This window comes from Gorilla gorilla, chromosome 17 (genome assembly GCF_029281585.2).
Source record: "Gorilla gorilla gorilla isolate KB3781 chromosome 17, NHGRI_mGorGor1-v2.1_pri, whole genome shotgun sequence".
Lineage (NCBI taxonomy): Eukaryota > Metazoa > Chordata > Mammalia > Primates > Hominidae > Gorilla > Gorilla gorilla.
This window is the reverse complement of record NC_073241.2, coordinates 69,006,388-69,029,199: the sequence shown is the minus strand read 5'-3', so window position 1 is coordinate 69,029,199 and position 22,812 is coordinate 69,006,388. Positions and strand designations below refer to the sequence as shown.

The 22,812-nt window shown below is 38.6% G+C and overlaps 1 long non-coding RNA gene across 1 annotated transcript in view; it reads left to right on the top strand.

Annotated features, from left to right (window-relative positions):
- The window catches only part of LOC101150578 (uncharacterized), a 515,608-nt gene that overhangs the window by 4,591 nt on the left and 488,205 nt on the right, over positions 1-22,812 (top strand). The window contains exon 2 of the long non-coding RNA XR_008673427.2: positions 2,147-2,243. This is a non-coding gene — a long non-coding RNA (uncharacterized lncRNA). The remainder of the gene's footprint in view (positions 1-2,146; positions 2,244-22,812) is intronic.

The window sequence follows — 22,812 nt, the reverse complement described above, 5'->3', positions numbered from 1 at the left end:
TAATAACCTGGTTTGTCTCTTCTTGCCTTCAGGCCATCAAACTCCAAACAGTCACACAATGGAGCATCTGACAATGGCCCCTTCTGCTGGGAACCCTTAGATAGGCCTCTAAGGGAACTCTGCCGTTTCCCCAAAGCAGTGCCCCCTGTCAGCAGGAGGCAGTTAAAGTTGGTGTTCTTCCTTATCCTTAATCTAATGGCAGTTAGATGAACTTCTTTAGAGGGGGAATGAGAGAGTCCCTGGAGAAACTCCAACCAGCCTGCCCACTGAGGTGGAGCCCCAGGAAGTTCACTACATTTGCAGTAGGGAGGAGCCTGGCCCCTGCTCTTCCTGTGTGGAACCTGGGATTCAAATGGCGGGTGGGAGGCGCTCTAGCAGGGGACTCAGGCCTTGTGAGGGATCCCTGTTTCCCCTTTTTTCCCCTTTTCACACAATAAAACCCTGCTTTACTCACCCTTTACAGGGTCTGTGAGCCTAAATTTTTGTGGCTATGGAACGGACAAGAACCCCATTTTTAGCTAAACTAAGGAAAAGTCCTACAACACCTGGGTGCTAACTTCAGAGGCCATCAATTGGTTAACCAGAGTAATCCTAAAGATCTGGGACTTGTGTTCATAAAACCGGCCCCTGATCACCAGCCTCGTTACAACAGCACGAAGGGAAATTGTTCTCCCCTTCTTCCCATATAATTTTTAAATCATCTTGGCTGAGATTTCTTCCTGCATGACTTCACTTGATGTAAAAATTAACTTAATTTTCACCTTTTAAAGAAAGTGAAAAGATCAGGGATATTTAGGCCATGACTTTGCCTCTGAAAATTGCATTTCTTCCTAAGTATCACTGTGGTAGAGATACAACCTAAGAAACATCCTTCTTGGAATGAGAAGTGAAATACTGAAATATATTCATTCATTGGTTTCCTGTCATCAAGGATATAATCTAAACTTCTACTTTCTCTGCTATTCAAGATCCTCAAACTATATAATGTTGTTCTCCACCTTTCTTTCCTTTGCCCTTTTATTCTTGTGTGCCTGCGTTTAAAATGGTGATAGATTGAATATGCTAAGATATTTCTTGCCTCTTTCTCTCTGAACATAACTTTATCCTCCTCTTCAATACATCAAACTGTTATGCTCCAATACCTAGCTTAGATGCTTATTTGGTTATGGATCCTTCCTGAATTTTCTTTCCATTTTCTACTAATTTCTCCAAAATTCCCAGTAGAAGTTAGGTCAGGTATAGCTATTCCCATTTTGTGAACTGTGGCATTTTGTTCAGGAAAAGTCACAGTGGCTAACATTAGTCTTTACATTCAATTAGTATTTATTGCTCAGATTGACTTGCTAGCTGGAGAGCCAGAACTAGCCTTTCAGTAGTCAGAATTACAGCCTGAAAACAGACTCACCATAGACAGCTGACTTCATATACCCACGGCTGAATATTCATCCCAGTGATAGGTTTTTGAAGGATTTTTTGGTTGTTTTTTAATCTCCCCATAAAATCACTGCATTTCCAAATGGGGGTTCTAACCAGACGTCTGAGTCTGTTTTCTGTTCTTGACATTGCGCTTGTGTCATAGTGCTTGCTTCTTGGTTGTTATTTTTTACTTTGTTTTTGTTTTCTATTTGTTTTGCTTTCTCTGGTATTTTGGTTTAAAAACAAATGACTATTGCTCTTATGTGTTTATGGAGTAAAACAAACAACAAAAACTACCTTGAAGAAGGCTGCCCACATTCTAAATAGAAATGAAAATCAAATAGATGTCTGGTAATACTTGTCAATGGTGGGAGTGAGGATGTGCTTGCAAAAGATAGACTCAATTGCTCATTGAGCTGCTGGGCAGCGGCAGGGCCTGTAGGGTTGAGGAAGCTTGGTTGCTGAAAGCTGATGCGGGGAGCAAATAGACATTTTTGTGTGAGTTGCCTGGGTGCTGGGAGGCATCCGAATGAATATGAGGTGATGTTCAACCCCATTGTGTTTATATGAATACACATTACCATTTCCCGCAAGGAAGCTGATAACAGCACCATGATGCTTTGCTATAAAATCAGTTGAACATTTTCCTGCACATTTTACTCTCTTTAAAATGGCTCAGGAACAGACATAGGAAATGTCATTGCCCCTCTGTAACATTCTCTTTCCCCAGATGAGAACCCATTGGAACACACTGTAGGGGTGTTTCACTGCAAAAGCTTGGCATAGACAACTGGAGCAAACGAGGGATTTTTCTTCAAAACCAGCAGGTTTGTGGGTTGTGTGTGGTGAGGGTGGGGTGTCATTCATTTTTTTTTTCTCCCTGTATCTCTATGTTAAAGCTTACAGAAGCAGATAAAGAGCAAGGGGATTTAATTATGCATAAATAGAAGACAAAGACGAGTACTTAGGAGTATAATTAGTTGTGAATGTAGATATATGCATCCTTGTAGATACATTTTATTTGCATAAGAATATCAATGTTCAGAAGCACATGTGTGCAGGACATGTGTAAGACCTTTGGCAACAGAGGCACATTTAGAGGTTAGCATGGTATTTTGCAGATATCTTGAGTTAGCACTGAATTTGCTTTAAAAAAATGAGTGAAAACATGTTCCACTTAATTACAACAACAATAATATTGAACTTCTTCTTATATTTAAATGACTAACAAGGTTTAAATATATCCCTAAAATATTTTTGAAAGTAAAAAACAAAAAAGAAAGAAGAAAATTAAAGTCTCAGAGCTACGACTAGAGTTCTATTCGTAATTTAATTTCCTCTGGTTCTAAGCAGTCCAGGGGTTGAATCTAGGGATATATCGATGCAATTGGGAAGTAAGATCATGTGACTGGATGGTTAAAGTTCTGGATAACAAGTATATTCCTCTCGTATATATTTTATTAAAGAAATATCAGTACACATTGTGCTTTCTTAAGAGGATGAATTCCTGTAGCCTGGACATTTCTGCATTTTTCATAACCATCCTTAATAACCTGTCCCAGTATTTAATAATAACCCCTTTCCTGTCAACAGTTATTGCTCAACCTAGATCACTTACATCTCTCCTGTTTTCCTGCCTGTTCATTTCCTCCTGATCTGTCTTTGGTAAAATTCGAAGTTAGTTAGGCTTTCAATTTTCATGTATAACTGATAATATTTTGTCATTGTTTTTCTCATCTCAGGACAGACCCCATGAAAAAGAGGTCCAGCCAGTGTTTTTCCAGGGCTGAAGAAGTTCTTTCACCATAGAAATAGACAAGAAAGGCTCAGTGACATTGGTCATTAAAGGACATTTAGGTGACAGACTTTCAAGTTGCTTAAGTAGTGAAATTGGTTCCTTAGTGACAAGAAAAGTTATTAGGGACATTAAGAAGATATCAGTGAATCAGAATTAAGAATGAGTTGGATGATATAGGCAGGAATACAGGGAAGAATTAGATCAGGAATGTATAGACAGGTCATAATGAGAAAAGTTGATGGAGAACTGGGGTTGGCAACCAAGGAAACAAAGGGTAAAAGGCTGCATTTGGAGCTGGAGGAGCTAAGAAAATTGTGTGACTGAAGTTTGCTTGAAGATGGAAGCAAACAACAATTTCAAACTTTACCTGAGTCTGTACTCCCTATTTTTTTGTGTTCAACTAACTACAAAGAACAATTATCTTCTCATATATTTTGAGATATGGCCCATCTCCCTTCTTCCACATAACTCCAATAAGACTCATGAACCACTTCCTCACCTATCTGCCTCTGTAACGGTGCAGGCCCTCTTTCTCTTCCTTGAACTGTTTTTCATTAATGACCCCTCTCCATATTCAAGAACCTGAATAAAATAATCTCCTTGATTGTCTGGTGCATTTTGTCTTTCACAAAACAAGACACATTTTTTTTGAAAAGTTATCAGGTTATCAGTTAAACATACATAGATTTATTGCTCAGTGTTACTCCCATCCAGGAAATAATAATTACACCTGAGTCCTAAAAGGGGAAGGAGAAAGGAGGAAGAGTAATTCAGGATTATTAAAATCTTCATCTTTTCTGAAAGAAGTTTCTTCTGAGTCTAACTCAAGAGACAGAGCAGTGTCCCAAAGCCAGGTGGATTGCTTAGTTTGGATCTTGATTCACCCCCAATTTCTACAGCATAGATGGATGTGAGTAAGTAATATGGGATGAGAGATGGTTCTCAACAAGGATGATTGTACATTCCAATTTGAATGCCCTTTCTCCTATAATAAGGATAAAAATTGTGCCAGATAAAGCTACAGAGTTAATGGCCAGACTTTAGATTACGAAGCCCCGAAGAGTCTGAGGGTGGAGGTGAGAGAATTGATCAGCTGTAGGATGAAGAGCTTCTGGCAACAGAAAACTACAAATCCACCACCTTTACCAATCTGTTTTGTTAAACGTGAGAGGCTTTTGAGAGAGAAGCAGCATCTAGAAGGGGCAAATTTGCTTAGCATGTAAATAGATTGTAATTCAAGATGCTCAGATTTTATTCCTGAAGAATCTTATTTACTATAGCTGTGCAGGACCCTCCTGCGCTAGGCCAGAACTAGCACCACTGCACAGTCTAATTCAAAAGTGTCCCAACCTGCCTTAACTTGGTCACCCAGTCAGCCCTGAGTGCTGTCAGAATTTCCTGGGTGTCTTTGTGTTTTCCTTTTACAGGTCCTTCAGAGTGACCTTGAGGAGAGACCACCAGTCTAGAAAGTGAATTTGGTAGGAACTAGAAGCTCATTCATTTTCTGGAGATGGGGGTAAACTTAGTTACCTTCACACCACACTCAATCACTACTCCAACTTCAATCCCGAAGTAGGCTTCTTCCTCCAGTAAGGTCTCAGTGTATCGCCTTGAAGTACACCTACATTTCACTGACTTCCAGCAGTAGAGAGTCTGTTATACTCAACCAATTCACATCATCATGTGTTTTATATTACTAATTTTCTGTATTGGATTAATTTTAGAATAGGCAATATATGTGCACACAAGACCACAAAATGATAAATATGCAAAAAATACACAGTTAAAGTTTCTATTGCTTCCCTACCCCTAATCCTTGTTCTGCTTCCCAGAGGCAAACTCAGTTTACAGTGTGTTTTAGGCATATACATGGGGTGTGTGTGTGTGTAAAAGAGAGAAAGAGGTGTGTATGTGTGTATGTATATGTATGTGTGTAATTATTACAAGAGACATTTGCATTTCTCTTAATAAATAATTACATTTTCTAATGTCTCTGGCACCTTCTCAAATAGACAGTGGCTAGTGAAGTAACTTTCAGGAGATGTATATGTGTGTGTGTGTGTGTGTGTGTGTGTGCATACATATATATCTCATGAATATATATCTCCTGAAAGTAATTTAACTATAACATATATATATATACACACACACATATATACACACATATACATCTCCTGAAAGTTATTTCACTAGCTCATATTTATATGTGACATCTCTGATACATTTTATAAGGAAACACTATATATTATACTGTACTCTTTGTTCTATACTTTGCTTTTTGATTTATTAACCAATATGTATTGAAGATCTTTTTAAATCCATACATAAAAAGCTACCCCATTATTTTGAATAGCTACAAAAATTCATCAGATGAATGTGCCATAATATAGTTCAGCAGTCCCCAGCTGGTGGGCATATGGGTTGTTTCAGATATTTTCAAATATAAAATATCTGTACATGGACTTGTTTTGCTTATGAATCATTCTTGCCTGTGTGCCTATATATCTGTAGGATAAATACCTTGAGAAGTAATTTCAAAGCCAAAGAGTAAATGTCTTTGTATATATGACATGTAATGCTAAATTGCCTTCTGTAAGTGTTATACAATTTTACAATGCCCCGGGATTTTTTCCCTCATATTTAAATGACACACTGTGGAATTAGCTTTTTGGTCTGGGTATACAAATAGTTAAAATATTTTTTGTCATATGAAATTTGCATTTATCTTGTAATGAGTAATTATTTTTTCTAATGGTTATGACACCATCCCAAATAGACAGTGGTCATCTTGAATTTCAGAATATTCCTTTGTATTACCCTCTCCCCCTCCACGGCATCTAGCCCATGACTCTGTATGTGAAAGGTATTCAAAATAGAGTTATTAATAAATTGATTCTACACCAAGCTTTGATTAGTTATCACCAGCATATGAACTCATTGTGCCTGATTTTCCTTTCTTTCTCAGTTCCCAAATTGGCCTCATTAGATAAAAAACAGAAAATGGTTCTTACCTACCCCTCTGTGCTATTGATATTTAATAAGGAATGTTTAAGTGGAAGATAAATATAAACTCAGTTTTATGTGTCAATAGAATAAAAGAGGATGTATGCAAATGAACTTCTTGACAGGATATAGGGCTTACAGCTTCTTTGGATGGGAATTCTTCACTTGTGAAGCCTGTTTTCCCTTGAGGGAGAAAAACAATATTTAATTCAATTTTTTTAAAAAATTAAATAAAATGGTCATATGGTTCTCAAGGGGAGACATACTTCAGATTCTGAAAGGATGATGAGTTACTCTAAAACAAGTAGCTTTTGTATAAATTGGAACTGCTTCTGATGAGATATGGGGGAGGGAATGAGTTGATTGATGTACTAGTCTAATGAGCAATATTGCTAAAAATCAATTCTAAACATCAGGGTATGTTCACGGCAGGTAGTTGAGTAAAATATTCACTGAGGAGAGTATTACCTCAGTAAATGCTGCTGGTGTTGGTTTATTTTTTCATCAACCCTCAATAACCCCAGAAGATCAGAAAACAGGTAGGGAAGAATAATTATTTATTGTTAATCCTAAATCTACTAAAATGCCTTTTTTTCTTATTTCATAATGACCATTGGTTTTTAATTTGACCAAATTAATGAGATCTAGTTCTCCTCAAGTCTAGGTATTTTTTTACTCGCAACTATGTGTTGCAACTTTGCATAATATTTATAAAGAATTTATAGAATGTTTAGTAAGTGACTAGTCCTGACATATTTACTGTACAAGTACAAGCAAAGACAGTTTCTAGATTTAAACACAACAAAGGGACATTGCATACTCATATAAAACAAGTATGACCTCTCTAAGGCAATAAATGAAGTACTCATGTTTCTCAGCCAGCTCCAAGTCCTCGCTTCCTTGTTTCCATTCTTAATTTCCCCAATTACCCAGACAGGATTCATTTGAGTCACACAGTTATGAGTTCATATCCCACCCCCTCTGCTTACTATGTAGCCTCCAGCAAATTAATCGACTTCTCTGAGCCTTGCCTTTCCTTTGGTGTGACTTGAAAATAAATAAGATATTCCTCCCAGGTCTGTAAAATATATGTACAAATATATTTTACATACATTATTTAAGCATAACATGTAAAGCATTAAGCACATAGTAGGTATGCCGGAGATTTAAGACTTCAAAATTATCACTTGAAAAGCCTGCTACTTCACTGTCCTCAGTTAATCATTTAGGTTTCCATTGTCTCTGTGATTTCCATTATCTTTCTTTTCCTTGGAATCCCTGCTGTCAGCACTCTAGTTATGCTCATGCATGTGGCCTGTGATTTCTCCTCCTTGCTCACTCTGTTCGATATAGCAATATTTATCTTCCTGAGGTTCTGCTTTCAGAATGGCACTACCCTGGCTCTCATTTCCTGCTGGAAAAAATAAAGCCCCTAAGCATCTAATAGTTATCAAATTCAGGACCTGACAGATACGTCTATTTTATTCTTGCCTCTTCCCCTTCACGTAGCCTTTCCTCAGTCACGCTCAACTTCTCACCACATTATTGTTCCGTATGCTTCCTCTAGTGGATCTTCTTTTATAATAAACTCTTTTTATTGCCCATGCACCAGAATCCTATCAGCCTTCAAATCTACCACAAATGAAACTTCTAACCATCCCACCTCACTCACATTTCAATTTCTATAACTTTTTTTACACCCTTCTCAGAATGCTTAACACATACTTCCTTAGAATTATATAGCTAATTGTTGTCATTCTTTATTTCTGCATAATGTTAGATTTTACTGAAAGAAAAGAATGAATATTTGGGGGAAGTAGGGGACTAGATTGTGTTTGCCTTGAGATGCAATGTGGCACAGTGGCTGAGAGGAAATGCTAGATCAGACTACCTGAGTTTCTATTCTCAATTTGCATTTTATTATTTGTGTTTAACAAGTTTGTTATCTTCAGCTCAGTTTCCTTAACCTAATTAATTAATTAATTCAACAAATAAATGAATAAATAATGTATTCAAAAAATGTATTCAAGCAGCTACTATGTGCTTGAGTACAATGATCAACAGATTTCATAAGCCTGCGACTTAGGTGTTTACACAGGTCCCCCAAGTTTAGAAGGCCATGCACTTGGCTTAATGTTCTGCTGTCATTGTCTTGACATTTTTAGTATTTTTTCAACAAAGGACCCCATAATTTCATTTTTTGCTAGACTCTAGAAATTATGTAGCTGGTCCTGATAGTAAATAAGATAAATATGACCCCTGCTGTTATGAGGAGACTGAATATGAATAAGCAGATGAAAAAGTAAGAAAGGGAAATATCAGGCAGTTATAAGTGTTATGAATAGCTAGGTGAAAACTTTAAATTTGGTGGTTAGCAGAAGCATCTCAAGGTTATATTTAAAGCTGAGATTTGAATGATGAAATGTACTCTGTAAAATGCTGCAGAAGAACATTCCAAGTAGAGGAAATAAGTGTGAAGATGCTAAGGCAGGGATGAAATTGAAGAGTTTAGGAAACAGTCTTTTTGGGAAAGAAAGAGCAAGGTAGAGAATGATCAAGCCTAAAGATTGGTCGTGGCCAGAGCATTAAGGCCAGGATACAAGGGTTTGCATTTTATTCTAAATGTGATAGGAAGCTATTATAGGGTTTATAGTGAGGACATTAAATTTGATTCATTTTTTAAAAGATCACTGTTTTCAATTATAGTGAGACAGAAATAGAAGCAGGCATGCCAGTAAGAAGACTACTGCACATGTCTAGACAAGCAATGGTGGTGGATTGAACCAGGACAATACACAAGCAGCTGGAGGGAAGTGCAAGTGTTTAGGATATATTTAGGAGACAGAGTTGATAGGACTGCTGACAGATTGGATGTGGAGGATGAGAGAAAGAGAGATCCAGGATAATAACTGTATTTTTGGTGATCATGTCATTTATTAAAATAAAGAAAATGGACAAAATTAATTTATGGAAAGATATTATGTGTTCTCTCTTAGGTATCAATGTGGATAAGTAAAGAGGGAAAATGAGTATCATCACTATCAAAAAACAGGGATAACAGCACCTACCTCATGTGATTAATATGCCTATTAAATCAGATCACGCATGTAAAGAACTTGGCTGCATGCTTGCCACCTAGAAATGCTCAATATATGTTATTATTTGCTATTTCTAAAATGCATAGCCAAGTGGAATTGTATATTACAAATCAGAGAACTTCACAGGAGTTAAAGTAGCTCTAGAAGGTCAAAAGGAAGGTTGGAGGAAAGAATAGAAAGATTTTTAAATAAGAGACAGCAGGTGGAAATTGTCCCTCTCTTTAATACATACCTTTTACTCATTAATGCCTTCATACGTCTATGGTCTCTTGTTATGAGTGTTTCCCATAATCCAGGAGCTGAAGATACAGCTCACACAATAGTGAAAAATAAGCTAGGCACAGTGGTGCACACTTTTATCCCAGCTACTCAGGAAGCTGAGATGGAAGGATTGCTTGAGGCCAGGCGTTCAAGGCTGCAGTACACTATGATTATGCATGTGAATAGCCACTGCACTCTAGCCTGGGTGACATGGTGAGACCTCATCTCTTAAAAAAAGATGAAAATAATAGAAAAGTATGCAGCAAAGAGAAAGTGCATATTCTATGACGTGAGAAAGCAAGCTAGGTACAAGCACTCCTTCAAGTAGTCTATAATTGGACCTGATTCAAATTCCCATTGCTATTCCCATCAGTGAGAAATAAAGCCCATCAGTAAGATCTGGCTTTATTTTGGAAGTCACAATATTCTTATTGTAAACATGAAGATTGAATTTAATAGGTAACATCTCTGTTTAAAATGTCCTTCTGGTGTTTTCTACATGTGTAAAGCTGTTCTAACCTATAGCAGGTCTCTAGAAAAAACTGTTTTAACATATTAATATCATTGGTTGGACAGTGTGGCAGGCAAAAGTTACTTAGGACTGGACTTGCTGTTAAGCCAACAGACACTTGAGTGACTTTTGGTGTATCTTATTTTCACTTATTTCTTCATCTTAGGATGTGGAAAGGGCACCTTGAAGAATTCTAAATCTTATAAATCATGTATCATAGCACATGCAAGCATTTGTTGTCTAGCATAGAGATTGCTGACAGTTATATTAAAATATTTAAAATTTTTGTCTTTAAATATCATCTAAATATTGAGGTGATAAACCTGTTCTCCAGTGATAGCCTTGTTTTGTAGATAGTATGTAAGCATAGTTTGGAGTATAAAGTGCAAGGGAACCCTTCTTGGACATCAGAGATGTGGCTCTAGCATTGTCTCCGATTTGTTCCTAAGGCTCTGAATCATTTAGGATCTGTAGAATGGATGTAAAACTATGTGCTTTTCTATCACTCCTGTACCAGATGATAATTAAAAAAAAAACTCAAAAGGAAAGAAAAAGAAATGGTAGTGAGTGCAATTTGTAAAGACAGAGTTGCCCAAAGTGGAAAAGATTATTATAAATCGCATTTCTGCTGTCCAGAGACCTTTCCAGGGTCTCCACAAATTCATTTTCTGCTGACTGTAGTTCTTCTCAAGTATTTTCTGTGCAACACACTCACCAGGGTCCTTTGCATTGTCTCCATTCTATTGCTCTGCATAGGAAACTAAAAATACATATCTCGCAGATTTGTGTTACGCTAAATGATCATTTAAATGCTCAGATCGGAACCCCTGGAATTTTCCATCTGCCTTTCATCTGCTGGGCTGGTTCTGAAAGGGCACTGCTGAGAGCCTCCCTGCGGGTTGGCTTTGCCGGTGGGTGTGATTGAAAATCTGTAGCTAACACTCGCAGAAACAGGGTAAGGGGATAGTTAAAAAGGACAAAAATAGAGATCAAAAAGATATAAACACACATCACAGTTTGATATTCAATATCATTTTTTAAATAACACATTTGCACGTTTTCAAGATCAGCCTCTCTGGGGTTTCTTGCAGGGGACAGAATATTCTTGCAAGTTGCAGGAAAGCTGATCTAGTTTTAAAGACAAGGGTAGAGGTGGCAAATTGCCAATTAGATTGGGGGTAGGGATGGGGTAGGAGAGTGGAGATGGATGGTCTTAATGTCCAGAAATTCATACTGTTGACAGAGAGAGAGTGAAGACACACTCAAGGCCTGGGAAAAAGAAAGCATGCCAAATGTAGGAGGTGAAGCAAATCACACACATGCATTTTGTTTTCGCTTATAGAAAGAACACCCCCTCTTAAACTTGGAGATCGTTATATAGAATGTCCAAGGCAAATTAAGGAAAATAATTATTGTAGCTGTTGAAGCAGAAACCCTATTAGAGCTAAATGCTACGTCACAGTACTCAGTGGTGGAGGTTCTGAAGTAAGTGCATTTTTCAGCATCTTTAGTGAGTATATTAAATTAAGTTTTTTAACCACTTTTCTCTTCCCCTTTATTTTCCTTTCTACCCTCCTCCCGTTGGTGTAGTTTCTCAGGCAGGAGGGACAGGGTTGGAGTTTGTAGAATGTGCTACAAGAAAGGAACAGCTGGGAAAGAAATCTATTCCCCACCTCCTTTTCCCCTAAGATGAAAAATAAATAAAAACTGAGAGGGGCAATTAAGGGTGAAGGGCTGGGGCTTAAAGTGACAAGGAGTGACCTGTCACCACAGAAAACTGGGCAGAGAAGAGGCTATTGAGAAGCAGAGTGAATTCTTAAGCTTGTCTGACTTGTTTTCTGTTTTTATTCAAGGGGGCTCTTGCAACCTGAAAAAGATTTCTTTATCCCCTAGTTCCCATTTGTTCTGAAAAGAACAGGTCTGGGATGCAGCATAATTGCTGTTGATTTGAGATGTACATGTTTCTCTGCTTTCTTAGCTTATGTAGCCCTGGTTTTTTTGATTGATATTATTTGTTAGTGCATTTTTCTGTTTTATACTTGCTGTTTTTTAATCCATAAGTTGTATAGTTCTCTAATTAGATGACAAGTTTGTTGGTATAGGGTGTTGAGTCTTATACGGCTTGTATATCCCATGATGCTCCAGCAATATTTGCCATTATTAATCATATGATAGATGTGTATTAGAAAAGAGAGAAACAAATTATTTTTTGTTAACCACAAATGTTGATTTTTTTTTCCTTAAGGAAGTTTCTAGTGTAAAGGAAGCCCTATGGATGTTCTGTGATCACCCACTCTCACATCCATAATGGGTCAAGGTCAGTAGTCTCCTGAACTGTTTTGGCCTTACTTTATCCAGCCCTCTCTTAACCCAAATGCATAATTTCTGCTCCCACTTCATCCAGGGAACGACAAGGCTTTCATGCAGGTCCTTCCTATCCCAGATGGATGTTCATACTCACCAGCACATGTTATCAATGCCATGTGTTCATATACTGAACCATTGGTAGGTATGTGAAGAGGAACTCTGTTGTAAGACTTTAGTTTCTCACTTCAGACTCATTATCAAAGCTTTACACATAGCAGCTACTCAATGTCTTTTTTTTGCTGGGGAGAGGATCTCACTCTGTTGTCCAGGCAGGAGGACAGTGGCATGATCACCACTCACTGCAGTCTCAACTTCTTGAGCTCCAGCAAACCTCCCACCTCAGCTTCACATCTACTAGGGTCACAAGTGTTCACTAGCACACCCAGCTAATTAAAAAAAATTTTTTTATAGCAACAGAATCTCCCTGTATTGCTCAGACTGATCTTGAACTTCCGGGCTCAAGTGATTGTCCCCACTCAGCCTCTCAAAGCTCTGGGATTGTAGGCATGAGTTATCACACCCAGGCTCAATAAGTCTTTGATACTAATTTTGATTATCAAAAAAGGGTTTCAGATTAGATAATTCCACAAAAATTGAAATACATGTTTGCTAATAAGCCTCAACTCCTCCCAACCCCCACAAAAAAATCTGTTAAAGTGTTTCCATCAGCTGCAGTGAGTGCTTGCTTCCCTTTGGACACTTCAGAGGGATACAGGATAATTTGTATTCCGTAGAGGGGAATGCCTGCTCCCTTTTTGCCACTCTGCTATGAGATCATGGAAATCTGTAGGTTCAGCTTCAACCATCATTTAGATCAGATCAGAGTAACCATAGTTCTCCTGAATTTGAATGACTTCTAACATTGAGGCTTACTTGGTACCAGTCCTGACCCTTAAGTGTGTTTTACATGTTTTATTGTATTTATTTCTTACAACAACCCTATGTGGCAGCTACTATTGTTATCCCCATTTTTCAGGTGCAATAATGAAGCATGGAATGTTAAATAACTTGACCAAGATCACAGAGCTGTAAACAGCTGAGCAGAAATTCAGCCAGTCAGTTTGGCTCTGGCACTCAGGTCTTTAATCCACACAGCACATCCTCTTGATGATTTGCTGCAAGGATCAAAACCAGTATTATATAAATTGCTATAGTATATTAGATTTCCAAAGATGGTGTGAGGAATATTGAGGGTGCTTTAAAAAAATGAAAGTGCTTACCAAGCTGGGCCATGCTAAGCTCTCACTCCATCTGACTTTACTTGGTCGCTAGCTGAAAATCCGAGATTTTCTCCTCAGCATTAGCAGAGAGAGACAGTGGCAACCATACATGCCTCATTCAGCCCATTGCCTTCTGAGGACTGTTGTGGCTATTTGCAGGAGTGACATATTTCTCCCTGTTCTCTGTAGTGAGCCAAGAGAACTGACTCTGAGAAGGCGTTCCAAGCTCTTTGTGCAATGGTGTTTAAAATGCAAGATTCCTGTCTGAGAGAGAAATGACTTGAAGAGCGTTAATGCAAACCCCCGTTCTGCTCTTCAAGCAGCTGTGAGCCTGGCAGACCCCATAGGCAGAGAAGGGACTTGCATGGGCCATGATGATACATATTCAGCAGTGAAGAAGACTTGATTCTGCACCTTGCCGGTTACAGCTGCCAGATTGTGAGCGATCGATAGAGAACTTTGTTAATGATGTGGAATTCACTTCTGGCATGCTCTGCCCAAATACGTATGCAATATATTATTAGTGCCCTCAACAACAGGCCTGTCCAGATGTGATTTAATTCAAAGCCTGATTATCTTTTTCTCTTTTTACTCTTATAAATGGAATGTTGTTGATCAGATTCTGCTTCTAATAAAAATGGCAAAGCATGCAGGATTTTTCTGAAACCATGTATTTGGCAGCAAACATCAGAACATCAGAGAGTGGAGGTGATGGAATGACATTACCAGTGGAGGAGATGTTACTGTAGCTTTGGGGAGAGCAACTTAGAGAGTCCTGGAGTCTACATTTTTAAGAAACACGGCAGGGGATGAGGAGGAGGAGAGGATTATCTTTGGATATTATTAGAGAAGATGTATTTATATAGATTGCTTTCCAAAAGATGAATCCAATCATCATCCCATAGACAAATGTGGAGTCTTAATGGCAAATGTTGATTTAATATTTGAGTCTGAGTCTTGCAGTAAAAAGACTGAATTGCATTAGAAGAGCTGGACTAGAACTGGGTAGACACGGAAACCTAATACCACAGCAAATAAATCTGGCAGTGCAATTTAAAGCTGAAAAGAAATAGAAAGATAAATGATGTCATAAAAGATTCACAGAGGCGTTTTTAACTGAACTGCTAAATATTTAAAAACAGAATAGCCAAGGCCATTTTGTATTAGAAACCCAAATGAGTGGCTCTCTCAATTTATTAAATTTAGTCCACTCAGTGTTTATCAAGCCTGTTCTATCTGAAAGGTACTGTACTAGGTAGGCACTGGGATGTTACTCAAGGAGATTACTGATTAGTAGGGGACATAAGGCAAGTAATAAGTTTGGAAAAATACTGTGCTGATGAGGCATCTTAGCTTGCCATTCCTGAAAGCCTATTTTAAGGAAGAAGTCGACACTCTACAGTATAGACTTCTTCTATTGTATAGAAGTGTATTATAATAGTTGCCTCCTACCAAGTTCCTATACCTTTTGTTAAATGACCCAATGGCCCTTGGTGTAAGCAGGGACAGCCAATGACATTTATATATCAGCCATCATTAAGAGGTCAATGACTTACCATTGAGTGACCATTCCATACTGGGTGAGAGCTAAGCCACTCCATCAGATCAGGTTTTTTAGTTGGAACGCTGGGTTTGAGAAAGAGGGTATGGAAGCAGGACAGTGGTAAAAGCACAATGCAAAAGGGAAGGGGTTATTCCTAAGAAACTTACGCCTTGTGACAAACCAGAGTTCACATCTGGTTTGCCCCAGAATGCTGCCTTATGATCAACCACTCTTATATTCACAGAAAACAGATTTTCCCATGGAAATTCATACTGCATTTGGACCTTGATGAGGAAATATGAGAAGTGCATGAAATGATACTAAGCAGAGACATTTTTAGCTGTTAAGGAGACTGCAAAGGGAAAATCACTTGCTTAAGGCCCCCACAGAATTTGCTGACTGAGGAGTAGGTTGATATGCTCAAGGCCACTGTTATTAAAAAGGAGTAAGAACACATGCGAAAGGATCCTAGAATCACAGCAGGTTTTTTTTTTCTGAACATTTACAAACTTTTAAAAACTGGAAGACTTTTAATAAAACTAGATCGAACTTTTAAGAGGTTTGAGCTATTGTCTAGACTCGATCTGAGTGGAATAAATCATCAATGACTATGTCAAAGCAAACACCCTTTACTTACCAACTTCAGCCACCACCTCTGGTGACTTCATGTGTCACCCTTTTTTATGTTCAGGGTGTATCAACATCAAAAGACTTGGAGTGTAGTTGAAAGAACTGGCCACTTAAGTAGTGGGTATGCTTTGAGGGACAAAAGGGAGACTCCACCTGTCCCCAAAATAGCACAGTTTCATCCTATATTAGAGAGAGGATCTCCTGCATTAAGGAAAATAGAAATATCTCTGGGAAGGCATGTTTATCTTTTTTGTTTCTTATCCATTGGAAATATTTTATCAGATTTAGTCTATCAGCAAACTAGGCCTATAAGTACATTGGAGGGGGCCATATGCAGGACCTGTGATGTGTATAGGCAGACCAGACTGGTAGGGAAGAAAGGCAGAGATATCAAGTGGGGGACATGTGTTTGCCCTGGGGCTGTATTGGCCTGGAATTTTGTGGTAGGAGGAAGGCACAAAAAGTAGACTGGGCACAGTAGTTCACGCCTGTAATCCCAGCACTTTGGGAGGCTGAGGTGGGAGGATCACAACAAGGTCAGGAGATCGAGACCATCCTGGCCAACATGGTGAAACCCCGTCTCTACTAAATAGAAAAAATTAGCTGGGTGTGGTGGTGTGCACCTGTAGTCCCAGCTATTTGGGAGGTTGAGGGCAGAAGAATCGCTTGAACCCAGGAGGCAGAGGTTGCAGTGAGCCAAGATCGTGCCATTGCACAGTGGCCTGGTGACAGAGTGAGACTCCGTCTCAAAAAAAAAAAAAAGAAAAAAGTAGAAGAATGTTGAATACAAGTTTCACTCATTTTTAAATGATGCTCACGGCTGCTCATGCTATGAGTTTTCACAGATGAATATTTAAAATAAGTGTCTTTCTCATTTCTATATCCCACTCCTTTATCCAATCTTGTTCAGACTTTGAAAACATGCATCTTCATATTTGCTTCCCAACCTTTAAAAAGCTACTGTCGGAACGAATCTTAGGGTATTAGTTAATATTTGAATGTGAACTCCTTGTAGCTTACCCTGTGTTTCTTTCTGGGCACATTTGTAACTAAAGGGCTCAATTTTTAAGATAAAGGAATATGTTTCTAATCATGCAAAATTGTCAAAATAGGGCCTTTGAAAGTGAGGTTGTCTTCCTGGGTGCCTCAGTTTACCCCACAATGACAGGTTACTCTCGCCATTCTTCAGGCAGTGTCATGCAGGGCTGACATGGTGAACCCTTCTATCTCCTTCTCCCCAGGCTGTGCCTCCCTTACTATGGGAGGCATACAGGCCAGGACTGCAGACCTTGGCCTATACATGAAATTATTCTGTGCTTAAATTCATGTATTCCAGAAGGTAAAACTCTGGTTCATTAAAGTGTGTTTTATAATAAAACCTCAATCTGAAACATTTTAATAAAACCTTTAAATGACTAGATTTATGTTTATTTTGGATTTATGTTTATATGAATAAAAAAAGAAAAAAGACGAGGTAGGAGGAGACAGTAAAGTGTGGTGATTGCTGAACTTAGATATAAGAAGAAAAATAATCGCTAGGCTCTGTCTCAGGATAAAGTCTCATTTCACTACCTTTTACATCTTTTTATGATCTTATAATGTCTGAATGAGAATGATGCATAGAGGTCCTGCAAGGTCTTATATTGGGAAAAAAAATAAAAGGAAAAAAGAAAAAGAAAAAAAAATCAAAGATGTTTACAAGACTCTCCATGCTGAAACATGGAAGTAGACTGGCACATCAGAGTAATATTTTCAATATCAAATTTTGAAATTGAAAAATATGATCCTCAGTGACCTAGAGAATTTAATTCATCAAATTTCTCATAATCTTACTAAGAAGTGTAGGCAGTGACCCTTTGATTCTCTGAGTTGTATTGACAATAGAAAGGCTCAGTGTCCTGAAAAAAATTATAGTTAGCAAAATAATCTCTCTGATATCTACAGAGGTTCCTTGAAAGCCACTAATATCTTTGATCCATATTTTCCATGTCACATTTCTTAATGTAAAGCAACACTGTGGTTGCAATCATTTGCAGTTACCTAATAAAGAGTTACACTTTTCAAAGCTGCTTATGTCTAAGAAATCTTGGTTACTTATTTATTCCATATTGCTACTTTTCTAAATCTTAACAGTGGATATAAAAAAATCACAAGAATATAAGAGAATAGAGAATACTTGAAACTACCTTTTTATTTCATTATTCTACCACGTTAAATGATTCCATTATAAAAATACCAACTAGTGGGATATATTTATCCTTGTTTGTTTTCCACACAGAATACTAAAAAAATTATGCATAAACTTGCTTCTGTGCTGTTACAGAAAGCATGAGTGATTTTCCCCTCACCGACTTGGACATTTTGAATGCTGTGAGATAAAGGTCTAAAAAGTGTTTCTCTTCCCTAAACCATAAAATTGAAGACCCTGAAAGGTTCTGCAATCATGTTATATCTAGGTGACTGACTCTGGAAATGCTTCACCAGCTTTACTGGAGGTGCTTAGTGAAGCAGTGGTCAGGGACAGCTCTACCATGTTCTCAGCATTCCTTCCCTTGAAACCAAGAAACCTTAGCAGCAGGCAGCATGCAGCATTCAAATAGGACTTTTAAGTCTGACTAGATTGGCAGTTAGTGATTTAAGTAATGTGAAGCTTCTGTCAGCAGTGACCTCTTTCTCTAAGCCAGAACTTAGCAGACATGCAGGACCTCCACACCAATGTCCATGTACCCCGGCTCTAAGATGGATTGGGTCTGGGCATGCAACATCTCTGCAAAACAAAATGTAGCTTGCGGAAGCTTAGCCTGCGACATTCACCAAATCTCTTCTCCTAAGTGGAGTTTATTTCACTCTGAGAGTGTCCACCAAAGAGAACCAGAGGACCCAGAAGCACAACCCAGAAGTAGAGAGATATTTTTAATCCTTCTGGGTAGTTCAAGGTACTGTCCTCAAAGCAGAAACCAATGTACAGGAAGAGACAGCAGGTAATGGAGTGGTTTTGCACCATTACTGCCACTGTTTAACCTGAGCAGTTCTTAAAACTGTGATCATGATGCCTACAGTAATTTACTGATCCATATTTTAAAATAATCAATTGTACCACATTGTAAAACACCAGGGAACACCATTCCCACTGTGACCAAAGTGACTAATGCTGCCTAAGGTTGTACAATCCACAAGCCAATGTTGGGCCCTGTTGGCTCTTTCCCCTACATATTTTAGGAATTCTAGGTTCTCAGTTGTACACCACCAAAAGCTATCACATTTTTAAAAATTAAGTTCGCTATCATAAATGTCACAATATTAGGGAACAAAACAGGGTTCTATAGAATAGCAAATATGTAATTTTAAGAAAGACAAGGATAATGGTGGGGGGGAGGTAATCATTTAAAATCCATAAGTGAAAAACAGATATTGAATGACTGACTTGATCAAAGTTGTCAAGAAATTAGGGAGTAAATAAGTAGCTAGAGGAAAGTTATTTATGACCTGAATACGAGGACAATGTCTTTCTCTCCCACTGTCCTCCTCTGTGAGATAGCCTTACCTTGTTCCTTTTATCAAGGAGACATTACATTCTGTAATATTTCTACCTCCCACATTGTCCTGTTTACAGTTTTTAATTTTTTTCTCCAAATTCACCTGTGACCCCCACGGAGCCAAGTCAGAGGTTTGCACAAATTAAAAAAAAAATACTTCAGCAGACTTCCAAGAATATGTAACTTTTTTCTAAAATATTTTCCAGTTGGTGGTGTCCATATTTGACTCCATATCCTCCTCCATACCTCCAGGCTTCTGGTGGTATTTGCCAGGAATCACTGCTTTCACAAACAAAATCTGTATATAGGGGAGCATAAGACAAGGGTTTAATCTCAAAAGGGCCTTATCTTTTTCACACATTTCCTCTAATACAGAACTTGGTGGTATTTGCAACTTTTAGATCATAAGGGAAACACATTTTTACCACATAGTATACTAGAAATACCCATGGACTTGGAGTCAAGTGGGAAAAGATACATATTAAACTTGGCATTATGACTCTGGAATGCCTTATTCAAACACATGCATGTCTGTGACAACAAAAGATTTGTTCCTGCACAACCCCACTCAGCATTCTTCTTTTCAAAATGAAAATGCCACACACAATGCTTCTGAGAACACAAACTTCACTTTATTCATCAAATGGTAAGATACGACTTTAAAAATAACAGAGAGAAAGAGAGGGAAAGAGACAAAAAGCTGGGGGTGGGGGGGCATGCTAGATGAATCCAAAGACATTTATTCAGTTTTGCCTGCAAATATGAAAAACTGATGGGCATGTTCTTAGGGGTCTAAGCATTTCTATGAGTTTTCATATTTCTTTGAAAAAGGACACTATGCATTTGCTTTTTGAAGGCAGTAGACATTTCAATAGGAAAGCCTGCATTTGTTCTGCTTTTCCAGTTTTCCATGGTGTGACATTATGAACAATGATAGGTTTCAGGGACTTAGTAAAATGTGCTGTTGTCCTCAACAACTTGGCCTTCCTGCCTCATGGTGTAGAGCAGCATGGAGTTCAGCATACACTGTCCTGTATCATACCACCTGTATGCACAATAAAATCTCACACCCAGGCAGAGCTGGGGGGAGGAGGGATTATTCTTTTCTTTCTCTGTCTGTTTACACAGTTTTTGTTGCATATTTATTCCTGGGATCTTCAAGGCAAGGTTCTGGTGCTCTGTAAATCACTAAACCACATCCATTCTTATGAAATCTGGTGATTCTACTGCATACCTGGTCATTTCTCCCAGCTGTCACTTCCTCTTTTGACAGAGGCCAAAACCTCATCAGACAAGGCCCTCATTCAAATTTGGATGGAATTCAATTACTTTGGTCCAGATAATGTATTTTCATGCTGTGAGCGGATGCAATTCCTCCAACTAGCTTGGTAGCATACAGACTGAGGTGGTAAAATTCTACAGATAGTTTTGTTGTTTTTTGTTTCTCTTTATCCTTTTATTTTCTCATCCTTTTGGGGAGCGTGGAGGAATAGAAGGAGAAGTCAAAGAGAGAGGTAAATATTTTTGTTTGTTTTTATGTATGTTGCAGGTAATTACCTAGCCCACCACTTATGATTGTCACCCAAAGGCCACCTCTAGCTTGGTACAGAGAATACACCACTTAACAAATTTTATTTGACCTCCAGGCCCATGGCCTTTTATGACCAGGCCAGTGGTATTTCCTGAGACAGCTGTCACTTTCAAAGATGAGAATCTTTTCTCTCCCTGCAAGAGAAGTTTAAATATGTACATATGTTGTGGTTTGCTCTCCCAAAATTCTAAGTCCTGCAGTATCAACTTGTGCCAAGCAGCTATGCAGAAACATTTTAGACCTTCTCTCTGGGAAATGTCCCTGTGCCAGGGCAGAGTGGCAGAGAACAGTGCTGAGGATGATGGAAATTGGCTGTGTCTTTTGAATTAGAGTCAGACTTCTCCTCCGAGCAGAAGAGGAAGTAGCTGCCATGGGTGGTGTGTTAGTCCATTCTTGCATTGCTGTAAAGAAATACCTGAGACTGGATAATTTATAAAGAAAAGAGGATTAATTGGTTCGTGGTTCTGAAGGCTGTGCAATAAGCATAGCGTCGACATTACTTAGCTTCTGGGGAGGTCTCAGGGGGTTTCTACTCATGGTGGAAGGTGAAGCTGGAGCTTTCATGTCACATGGTGAAAGCAGGAGCAAGAAAGAGAGAGAGTGCATGGGGGGAGGTGCCACACACTTTTAATTGATCAAATCTTGCCAGAACTCACTATCAGCATCAAGACAGCAGCAAGCCATGAAGGATCTGCCACCATAATCCAAACACCTCCCACTAGGCCCCACCCCCAGTTTTGGGGATTACAGTTCAACATGGTATTTGAGTGGGGACAGATATCCAAACTATATCAGGTAGCAACTGCCTGAGAACAGAGAAAATGTGGTGACATGTCAGGGACATCTGAAATATCCCCCATCTTATATAGACCTCTCCCACAGACTGGCTGATGACCCACTGCCCATATTTAATGAGTCTTTGCTTGATTTTAAGAAATAATACCAAAGCCATGTCATTGTGAAGGTGGGGAAAAGGCAGGAAAATATCACATCATCTTTTTCTTTGTCCTTTATCTGTCTGGGGATGAGGTGCCTCCAGTTTGAGAATGGGCCCAACTACAATAGGAATGGAGACTGTGGCAGGCACTGTTCCCCCTCCAATGACTATAGCAATGATCTTCATGGTAGATTTCCTAGATGGTAATAATTGTCATACAAAGACAGGAATGTTCCCAAATATCACATTATTTTCAAATAACTCACACTTTATTATTGTTTAGATACTACCATGTTGACTGGGAGAAACTTTAACCACAGTTTTTTGGGATCCACCTCCTATGACCCTCACTTCCCTAGGTTTGTGCCAGTTTTTGGGAGGTCTTATAACTGAAGAACAGTTTTTGGCTGAGGGGGGCTTAGATTCTTGGATATTAACCCACAGAAGTCACTATTGAAATGTCCCTTGTTCCTGCCTGCATGGCCTCTCTAATTTCCAGATTTCATCTTAGGGTACAGTAGTCTCTACTATTACTTTACCAACAAGGGCATGGTCTGCTTGGAAGACTATAAATGTCCTTTTTGCTCCAGTCACAGTCATTCTTTCTGTGATATTTCCTTGTTCTTTCAGGGATCTTCTCACTGGGACTCAATCACACCCTTGCTCGGCCCTCTCCCTCCTTCCTCAATCTATTGTATCTTTTTTTCTTTATGACTCTTTCAAGCAGAAAGATCCTATCCCAAGTCATTAGTTTGGAATGTTCTGGAGTGGGATTTCATCTTCCTTATTTCAGCAGTTCTTTCTGCCCTCTTCTCTGAACACAGAGGCCTTTCAATGGGAAAGAAGGGGAAAGGGAAAATATAGAGAGGCATAAAGAAAATATGAACATCAAAATACAGTT